Source organism: Physeter macrocephalus, chromosome 12 (assembly GCF_002837175.3).
Source record: "Physeter macrocephalus isolate SW-GA chromosome 12, ASM283717v5, whole genome shotgun sequence".
Taxonomy (NCBI): domain Eukaryota; kingdom Metazoa; phylum Chordata; class Mammalia; order Artiodactyla; family Physeteridae; genus Physeter; species Physeter macrocephalus.
In genome coordinates, this window is record NC_041225.1 from 20,056,252 (window position 1) to 20,065,640 (window position 9,389).

General features: G+C 44.9%; 1 protein-coding gene across 3 annotated transcripts in view; it reads left to right on the forward strand.

Annotated features, from left to right (window-relative positions):
- Positions 1–8,078: 8,078 nt before the first annotated feature.
- Positions 8,079–9,389, forward strand: part of IL1R1 (interleukin 1 receptor type 1) — an 86,209-nt gene continuing 84,898 nt past the window's right edge. Inside the window, exon 1 of one of the 3 annotated variants that reach the window (XM_055088981.1) lies at positions 8,079–8,583. The gene's annotated coding sequence lies outside the window, so the exon portion shown is untranslated. The remainder of the gene's footprint in view (positions 8,584–9,389) is intronic. The other 2 variants (XM_028496832.2, XM_028496830.2) reach the window with 2 other exon arrangements.

Below are 9,389 nucleotides of genomic sequence, written 5' to 3' on the forward strand. Positions count from 1 at the left end.
CCAGGGAGTATTTACACTTCCCTCAGCCAGGAGACTTAGGACTACTTTAAATTGCCTTATGGCTTTTCAGAACATATAAAAGTGTGTAAAATCAGGCTCTAACCCCTCACAAAGGTGTGCCAGGAGGCATGTATTTTCATGGGAGATGATAATTCTTTGTCAACCTTCACCTAGAGACAAGACTGAGACAACCAGTTTTCTCTGCTCTTTGTCTCTGGGGTTGTCTTTTATGAGTTCATACTTCTAGAAAGTCTTTATCCTTTCTGTGTTCTATCTTTAAGTGTGAGATGCTTTTAATCTTACTCTTCATCCCATGTGGTTGAAATCTTTTTCCTCAGTCTATTAGCAGAGAGGTTCCTGGGTCCATCTGGTGGAAATCCCTGGCCACTGGCTTTTGATATAAAAGCCACTACATCAATATTTGCCTATAGGCATATAATTTATATTATATATGATTATATATATAATTTCAACCTTCTAGCATATAAAAAATGTTAATGATGACTGAACAAATAGTTTCTTTTCTTCCCACCTCTTTAGAAGGAAGATTTTTAAGGCAAAATGAAGCCAATATTCATTGGCTATTTAAAGAATCAAATGTGAAGAAACAATGAAAGTAAAAGAGTTATGATGCCTGTATGGACAGGGTGAGGGGGAGTTAATACTTGTGCTTGGTGATGAGAGTTAGGGGGACGTGTGAGTGTGGAGTGAGTCTGTGGGGGGAGCTGGAAGTGGTGCTCAGGTAGCCGAGTTGATTTTGTGCTGGTCCCCCGTACCCCGCTAACATTGGACATACATCTCCCACGTCCTCAGGACGGGATTCTGGCCCACATCCTGCTGTCTTTGACTGCAGGGTTCCCGAAAGCCGGGTTTTCAGAGCTGTATTCTCAGGCCATTGCAGCACTTGACACCAGTTTGCAATAGAGGAGTGCTGAACAACCACCGGGGGAAGTGCCCAGGGGACAGGTAAACTTGTCCTGAGCTGGGACAGGAGCCCGGGCTGGAGATGCAATAGCACCCATCTTCCCGGAGGGGGAGAGTTGAGGCAAAGAGGTGGGAGAAGAGCCTCACTTGACCTGGCAGGTGTGATTCTTGGGGAGTCGTGGTAGCTAGAAGTTAGGAGGAAGCTGAGGATTCAGAACACAGAAGAAATGTTCAGAGAGGGAGACATAAAACCAGGGTAGAAGGAGATTGTTCACTGAGTCAAATGTCCCCAAAGGCAAATTTTGTTTTAGTTGTATTAATGCGGCACATTGTTCTTTTAAATAAAAGAGCAAAGAAAGTTATAGATAACTAAATAATACGCCAGGCACTATTCTAAGTGCTTTACATGTATTATCTCCACTTTAAATTCTCCATAACACAATGAAGAACATATAAATATTGTTGCTATTTTATAGATGAAAAACCAAGGCACAGAGAGGTTAAGAAACTTGGTCAGGGCCACACAGAGCTGGGCTGTTTGCCTAGAGACAGGCCTCGGAACAATGACCTCACGTCCTACACAAAGGCCTGAGAAGCAAATGAATCATAGTCTCTGAATTTCGCAGAACTTCTTTCGGGTCATTTCACCCCGTGGTTGCCTTACAGAACAGGGTGGGGGGCATATGGGGAGAGGAGCCCTGTGGATAGCTCATGAGCGTTGGTGTCCGGACTGCAGTTAGATCCTGGATTTTTCATTCCAGTTAAGGTCCTTTCCTCTCCTGGAGATAGAAAGCGGAGAATATCATGAGAATAGCTTGTACAGAGCCATCCCTTTAGACAAGAAGCACTCAGATTTCTTAGGGAGGCAGATGGAGGGGCATCAGAAAGAATAACTTGAAAGGAAGCATCACTTAGATCAAATTTTAGGAGCATGATTAGGGAGGATTTCTCCACAGTGAGGGGTTTGGGGATGAAGTAAGGAGACTGAACTGACTTTTAAGGAGAAATATTTCCTACCAAAGAACAGGGTTTGACATTGAGTAAAAAACTGAGTACAGCCTCACAAGCCCTTTGTTAACCCATAACTATGTTTAGACCTTTTTATTTTTATGATTTCTATAATTGAAACGATATTTGCAGTAAGCTGGAAAATTAATGTGTTTTTTGCTCATGAAATCTTCATCTAGGAGGATATAGGTCTAATAAACATGGGAAATGATGCTTTCTGGCTACACACACACACACACACACACGCACACCTCCCAACGCATTTGATGATAAAGGCTGTTAAATTTAAGTGAAGCAACATGCTCTGTTGATTTCCTTGCACTGGATGCAGTGGTGTTTGTGGGCCATTTGAGCGACAGCTACAGAAGGGACAGGAGCACCTGAGTGTTCCATTTGTAGTCACTGAGTCTGTAATGTCATATTCTATAGATTTTTAGAGTTTCTATTAGAAAGAATGCATACCTTTGGTAAAATATCTATAGCATGCAGAAAAATATAACAAAGAAATCAAGCCTGTATTAGCAACAGTTCCTTCCTTTCCAAACAACCACTGTGAGTGCCATGGACGTGTTGTCCATCCATTTTGCATCGGCAGGCGGACCCTCAACCACTGCGCCACCAGGGAAGCCCCATCCAGACTTTTATTTTTTATTTTTAAATTTTTTCTTTGTTTTTTATTTAAGTATAGTTAATTTACAATGTTGTGTTAGTTTCAAATGTACAGCAAAGTGATTCAGTTATACGTGTGTGTGTATATATATATATATATATACACACACATATATTATTTTTCAGATTCTTTTCCATTATAGTTTATTATAAAATATTGAGTAGAGTTCCCTGTGCTATACAGTAGGTCCTTTTGGGTTATCTATTTTATATATAGTAGTGTGTATATGTTAATCCCAAACTCATAATTTATCCCTCCCCCCATTTCCTCTCATCCAGACTTTTAAAATGTAGTGTGTGCATACAGTCTTTTTTCTTTTTAAATGTAAAATGAAAGCAATAGAGTCAAGACTGTGAAAAGGGGTAATGTGTCAGAATAGGAGGTGATATGCAGTACCTGGCACTAAAAATGATAGTTATAAAAGCCATGTAATAGCATAAAAAACCACTTGTGATGTAATGTTAAATCAGAAGAGATTACAAAGACATATGTGCCTAGAAAAAAAAAGAGTAGATGGAAATATCCCAAAATGCCAACGGTGATGGGAATTTGGCTGCAAGACCATGAAGAATGTTTAAGTCTTTTCTTTTTTCCTTCTTATCTTCTGTATCGTGGTTATATTTTTCATAACAAAATATTTTAAAAATCTGTACTAATTGGAATGTTTTGAACCTTCCTACAAACTTAGTGACACTAGTTAACTTGTGTGAAAGAACAACCAAAGACAGTGTTTTCACGTAAAATTTAATGGCACAGTAAGTTGGGCACATTTATTAGGCTGTTACTCATATTTAGAACGTGACACATAGTAAATGTATCATCTTACCTTATTAAAAAACAGTGACTTCGTCATCCACTGAAAGAGCTGAAAGCCATACCCAAAGTTCACAGATATATACAGCGAGGCACTGTGAAGAGAGTAACCAAGAAAGGTGTTGAAGTTTGCAGATCCGAATTCTAGTTTTGGATTTGTCCCTACTGGCCCTGGTTTCCTGTTTCAGCATCTCTGGGGTAGGGTCTACGGTAGGGTCCCTCGGCCTGATGGCTTCCAGCTGTACAGATACCAATCCCCTCGACCTATGGGCAGGGTGGAGGGCTTGGCTGGGCTTCTCTGGCCAAGAGCAGCCCTTGTTCTCATTTTCTCTGAGTGCCATGGCGGGAGAACATTTGGAAAACATTGCTCTGGAGGACGATCTCGAGAGTGACGGCCCTCCTTGTATGAGAAGTTATGCTTCTACCAGGGCAGCTGAATTGGCAGTCTCCCATCACACTCAGGGTTCATAGAGGACATCTTAGTCCACTGAGACCCTGACATTTGTTTGCTTGCGTCCTCCACCCATGCTTTTGCTTTTTGTGTGCCTTGTCCTGTACTTACAAAAGGAGGATTGGGAAGTAAGAATAGGACTTTAGATTTGTCTCTGTTACATTTCCTGTTGTTAGATTTGGCCATGGCTCCATCCTCATGGGATCTCTGGGGATCCCTATTTGCTCGCTCCGTGAATTCAAAGTCCGTTTTAAGTGCTGGTCTCCCATCACGTGGTGAGCTGTGCCCTCATGTTGTAGAACTCACTCTGCAGCTCCCAATCTCGGGCTTGGGTTTGTGGCCCTCTGTTGTCCTGCACTCACGACCCCTGGATATATTACCACTTCCACACTCTCTGGGTTTTTTTTTTTTACCCATGCTCAGTTGGTAATTTTTATTTTTGGCTTCAGACTTCTGTTTTGCTTTTTAACCCTGAATTTGCTTTTTTTGGCAGGGGGTGAATATATCCCTTCCAACCACCCTTACCTCCTCTACTCTTGACTTGCTGCAGCTGGAGGGTGACCGTGAACTTGTCCACATCCATCCTAGCTGCCACTTTCCTGGGAGGGACCAAGTATGGCACCCGAGGTTGTCCACTGGTGACCACTCTTCACGTTAACCCCTTTGTCATGGAGTATGGGCGTTTAGGAAAGTGTCCAACCCTACTAAGTGTATTCTTCATCTTGCTCACAAGAAAGAGTTTTGAAATGCTTTCATGAAATCCTGATTCATTAAATTCTCAGGATTCGCCTAATCTCCACCTCTCTAACCCCATCAAATACAAGATTAAATGAGCTGCACTAGACTTGGTTCATTCTTAGTCACGTCATGCTTTCTCTTAGTGATCATGGCTTCATTAAGTGCTAAAGACGATCGCTGTAATAATTCATCTAGAATCTTGCCTGTTCACGAATCTGTGCTTGCACAACCCCTCAGACCCAGTGATGGATGTGGGAGCGGTCTGAAGGTAGGCAGTATGAAGGGTTAAGTATTAAGTATTCTCCTAAGAGGCTTGGTAGGAAGCTGGAAGACAGAGTGTGACTTAGTGGTCTGGGAGAGTCATGGAGATGATCTGATCTGTTTATGTGTCATTGCCTGGAACAGGAGTGAAATCAGCCAGATCCTCCCGGGGCATATAACCACAAAGGTCACAAGCCAGCCATTGTGTATAGCCTGTTAACTCTTCAGCTGAAAGGGACAAGGGTTAAACTAACAAAATGTTCCCCTGGAAGGCACTTCAGAGAACGTTTAGATCAGTGCTCCTCAAACTTTACCGCTCACAAGAGTCACGTGGGGAATCTTATTAAAATGCTGATTCTGATTCAGTCGTTCTGGGGTGGGGCCTGAGAGTCTGCATTTCTAGTGCATTCCTTGATGATGTCTCTGGACTGTGGCCACACTTCGTGTGGCAAGGATTTAGATTATACTGTATTTTTTTCCAGATGTAGAAACTGAAGTGCGGAGAGGTGAAGTGGTTTCCCCAAAGCCACATCCATGAAGTTAGAGCAGCCTCTTTCATCCAGGTCTCCTGGGGCCCAGGTCAGGGTCTAACTACACAATTAATTACCAAATTGCTGGACCTAGTAAAGCAGGGTTTACCTCCCTTTCTTAAGGTCCCGTAGTACGTGGCAGGACAGGCAACGTCAGATTCCAGGTATGGACATGCTTGCCTGAAGGCACACACGCAAGCACACACATGCACACGTATGCACACGCATGCACACGTATGCACACGCATGCACACACACACGCTGTATGTGCTTCGCATTCTCCTTCCTCATCGATTATGATGTGTAGGAAACACATGGAGAAATGGGTTACAGTCACATTAAAGATATTCTTAAATGCAGATCCATTCTGAATGTGTAAACTTTTCCATAAAAATATTAGAGGAAAATACATGAGCTATTTCTGACCTATTAAGTATAAATACAGATGTTCCGGAGTTCTGCAAAGACCGTGTCGCTGATAAAATCGCATCATAATGACGTTTTCTGAGAGTTTCCATGGTAAAAGCTGCGGGCTTGGCTCAGTGAGTGCTGTGCTCCAGACTTTGTAAAGGACCTGGGAGTTTGGAGATTTTTCCATGAACTTCTGGTACTGAATTTTTATTGCCAGCTGTGACAATTTGTTTTCCCTGAACTCTGTCGGGTGGGGACTAAGCAACTGACAAAACCCAGGCAGGAGTGTGGGTCTGCAGGTGTGTGCATGTGTGTGCATGTGTGTCTCCTTGTTGAGAAGCGGGAAAGAGGGAGAGAGACGTTGTCTGGAGTGGAAAAGAGGGTCAGAAAAATCCTGGAAACAAAATCTTTCCTCTCCACTAAATGTTCAGTAAAGATAAACTGATTAGGGAAAACTTGGGAAAACAAACTCCTATTTTGGGGCAAATACCTAGGGTGGGTTAAGCCTGCTAGTGTCTTGTCCATGGCCTCCCTATCGACTGGGTAGTAAGTTTCTTGGGGACAAAAGCTGGGTCTTCCTGATCTTTTGTTGTTCTTCTTCTTCCAAAGAGCATTGAGAGGGTCTTGCCTTCAGTGGAAGCCAGAAGCATCTCTTCAGTGAAATATCATTCACCTTCCAGCATTAGTAGCACCTGGCCAGCAACGTGGGAGGTGCTAGTGTGTTTCTAAGGATCTAACAGCTCAGATCAGCGAGGCTGCCCCTGGAGCTGGGGGTGGATTAGGCTCCAGAAGCCTCTGCTTCTCCACATTGGAGGAAGGGTGGAAAGTTCCCCCGGCCCCTGACCTTTGAGGGTATCTCAGCTTTTTCAGTGACGTTATGTCTTTAGCAGTCTGTTGATGCACCATATGGCCTAGGCCTGAATAGTCACGCGATAGGTAGGTTAAAAATGTCAGCAAAACCTCCACAGGAATGTTGCCTTAACCTCAAGACCGTTCTCTTTATTCTTAAGGTTGAAAGTCCTGTCTACGCTCAGGTGGAAACGTTTGCGCTCTCAATTAAAGCTCATTAGTCTACCAATTAGTCACAGCTACTTGTAATCATTTCGCATGGGAAAACATTCCGGGAGGCCCTCTGGAAATGATACCTACCGAGAAGGGTGAGGAAATTGCACTCTCCCTGAGTACATATACCCTGTTCACAAATATTGATACATGGCACAGGTCCCTGGAAAGACTCAAAGAGCAAGGCCACGTTGGGCTCCACCCTGCCTGGCTGAGGGAATCTTGGGGAAAGTATTGACCTTTTCCATGCCTCAATTGCCTTATCTGTAAAATGGGCTTAAAGAATGTAAAGTTCCTGGAAAAACGCCTGATACATACCAAGTGCCCACCCTTGCTGTCTCTGTTATTATCATGGAGAGAAGACTTGGATTCAGAGCAGGGAGCATCGCCCCAGGATGCAGCAGGGGGTATGCAGGAGTGAACCGTGGTGAAGACCGGAAGTGCGGGGCGGGGCACGAAGAGGGGAGGGAGTGTTGTGCGCGTTGTGACGTCACGTTCAAGGGGAGAAGGGGAGACGGGGCAGGGTGGGGGCTGCGGAGTACGTGCAAACACAGGTTTGAACGCTGTCTTCTGGAGAGAGTGGTGGCCCATCCAGGTTGGCGCGGGGGGTTCTTTTAAAAGGCAGTAGGACAAGGCGGCAAGGTATGCGGAGGTAGCTGCGGGAGGGCCTTGGATGCCAGGAGAGGAGCTTTGGCCATTTTGGTCCTTGAGCTGCAGACTTTGAGTACAGCTCTGAGAGGCGGGGCCCGTGCTGTGCTGAGCACATGAATCTGGATGCCGGGCGCAGGAGGGGCCGTGAGAGAGAAACAGAAGAGCGATTCGGCGGCACAGTCTCTCGGGGATGGATCAGGCCAGCGCGAGTGGAAGCCAGAGGCTCTGGCTACATTTCCCCGGATCCTCCCTGCCCTGATGGATTTTGAGCCCAGGGGTGACCCTTGGGTCTCCTCGCCTCCAGGATGCTGAGAAGAGATCCCTGCAGTGTCCCCAGGGCGCGTGGCAGGGGCGGTGGGCACAGTAGGAAGAGGCCCTGCGTCTGAAACATGCCAAAGACCTGAATGAAAGGTCCTGCAGCATTGCCGGGAACTCCCGTCTGTGGATGTCATGACAAGAGGCTTGGGAGGTTTGGCAGAAGAGGGCGGGCATAGGAGACCCCAGGCCTGGCCTCGACCGGTCCAGATTCTGATGACAGGAACCGTGACAGACGAGACGTCTGTGGGCCAGCCTTGCCCAGGCTTATGGCTCAGTCGTTTGAGAAGAGAGACACAGCCTGTGAACTGTTAGGAGTGAATGCTCAGTGGAGAGTGTGGTATTTCGAAAGGGCTTGGCACGTTTTCTGAATGCTTCTGGCTGCCTGCCGGGCTCAGAGTTTCCTGTTTCTAGTTCCCCACATCTGTCACAGCTGAGGATTAAAGCCCTAAGAGGCATCACCGGAGCCCACTTTCTCCTTTCGCTCAGCCTCTGCACAGCTGGGTCTCCTGACAAGCTGTGAGGCACCCCTTTCCTATGTACAGACCAGACCCAAAGCTCTTTGGGAAAGAAAAGTGCAATTAGCAACTCCATCCAGGGCTGACTTCTAAATGCACTTTTGTTTTTAATAACCACCGTCAACTCAGCGGACTCCAACCAGGGACAGAAACCCTGCGGGCTGACCTTGATTTACCACCCGCCTCGGGGCCAGCCATTCCCAAAGCCTCCAGCCCTAAGGAAAGAGGACGGTAAGATGATTGATTTGCACTTTGGTTTTCGTTTCTGTATTTTTTTCCCCTCCTTTTCCCTTTGTTTACTTATACACTGATGAAGTATTTAAGAGGGGCAAGTGGAATCTGATAAAACTGACAATGTCATGCTGTCTGTTGAGACAAGATTTGAAGGATTTCTTGGAGTTACGTGGCTCTGTAGGCATATTTAACCCTAAGTGTGTCTGTGAGCCCTATTAAAAGATCACCTATGATTACATATGTTTTATTCCATGGAAGATTAACTATGAAATATGTGGGAGATATATTTTATGACTATATACTACCTATAAGCCATCAATAGTTATGTGTCTTTTGGTAAATCACGAGGTTTACTGAAGGATATTGTAAAGTTCTTTTAAAATTCCGTAGTAGATGTTAGAATTAAGACATTTTATGACTTTCCTTTATGCTTCTACAGTTCTAGAGGGGCATAACCTGGGCCTGTGTTTGGCTGAAGGCATTGCATTGCTATAAACAGACATCACCGACTGCATTTAAAATTATAATATATTGTATTAGCAAGATTTGTGCATGCTTCCTTCCGTAAGAGCTTACAATGGAATTTTTTTTTTAACATCTTTATTGGAGTATAATTGCTTTACAGTGGTGTGTTAGTTTCTGCTTTATAACAAAGTGAATCAGCTATACATATACATATGTCCCCATATCTCCTCCCTCTTGCATCTCCCACCCTCCCACCCTCCCTATCCCACCCCTCTAGGTGGTCACAAAGCACCGAGCTGATCTCCCTGTGCTATGCGGCTGCTTCCCACTAGCTAGCT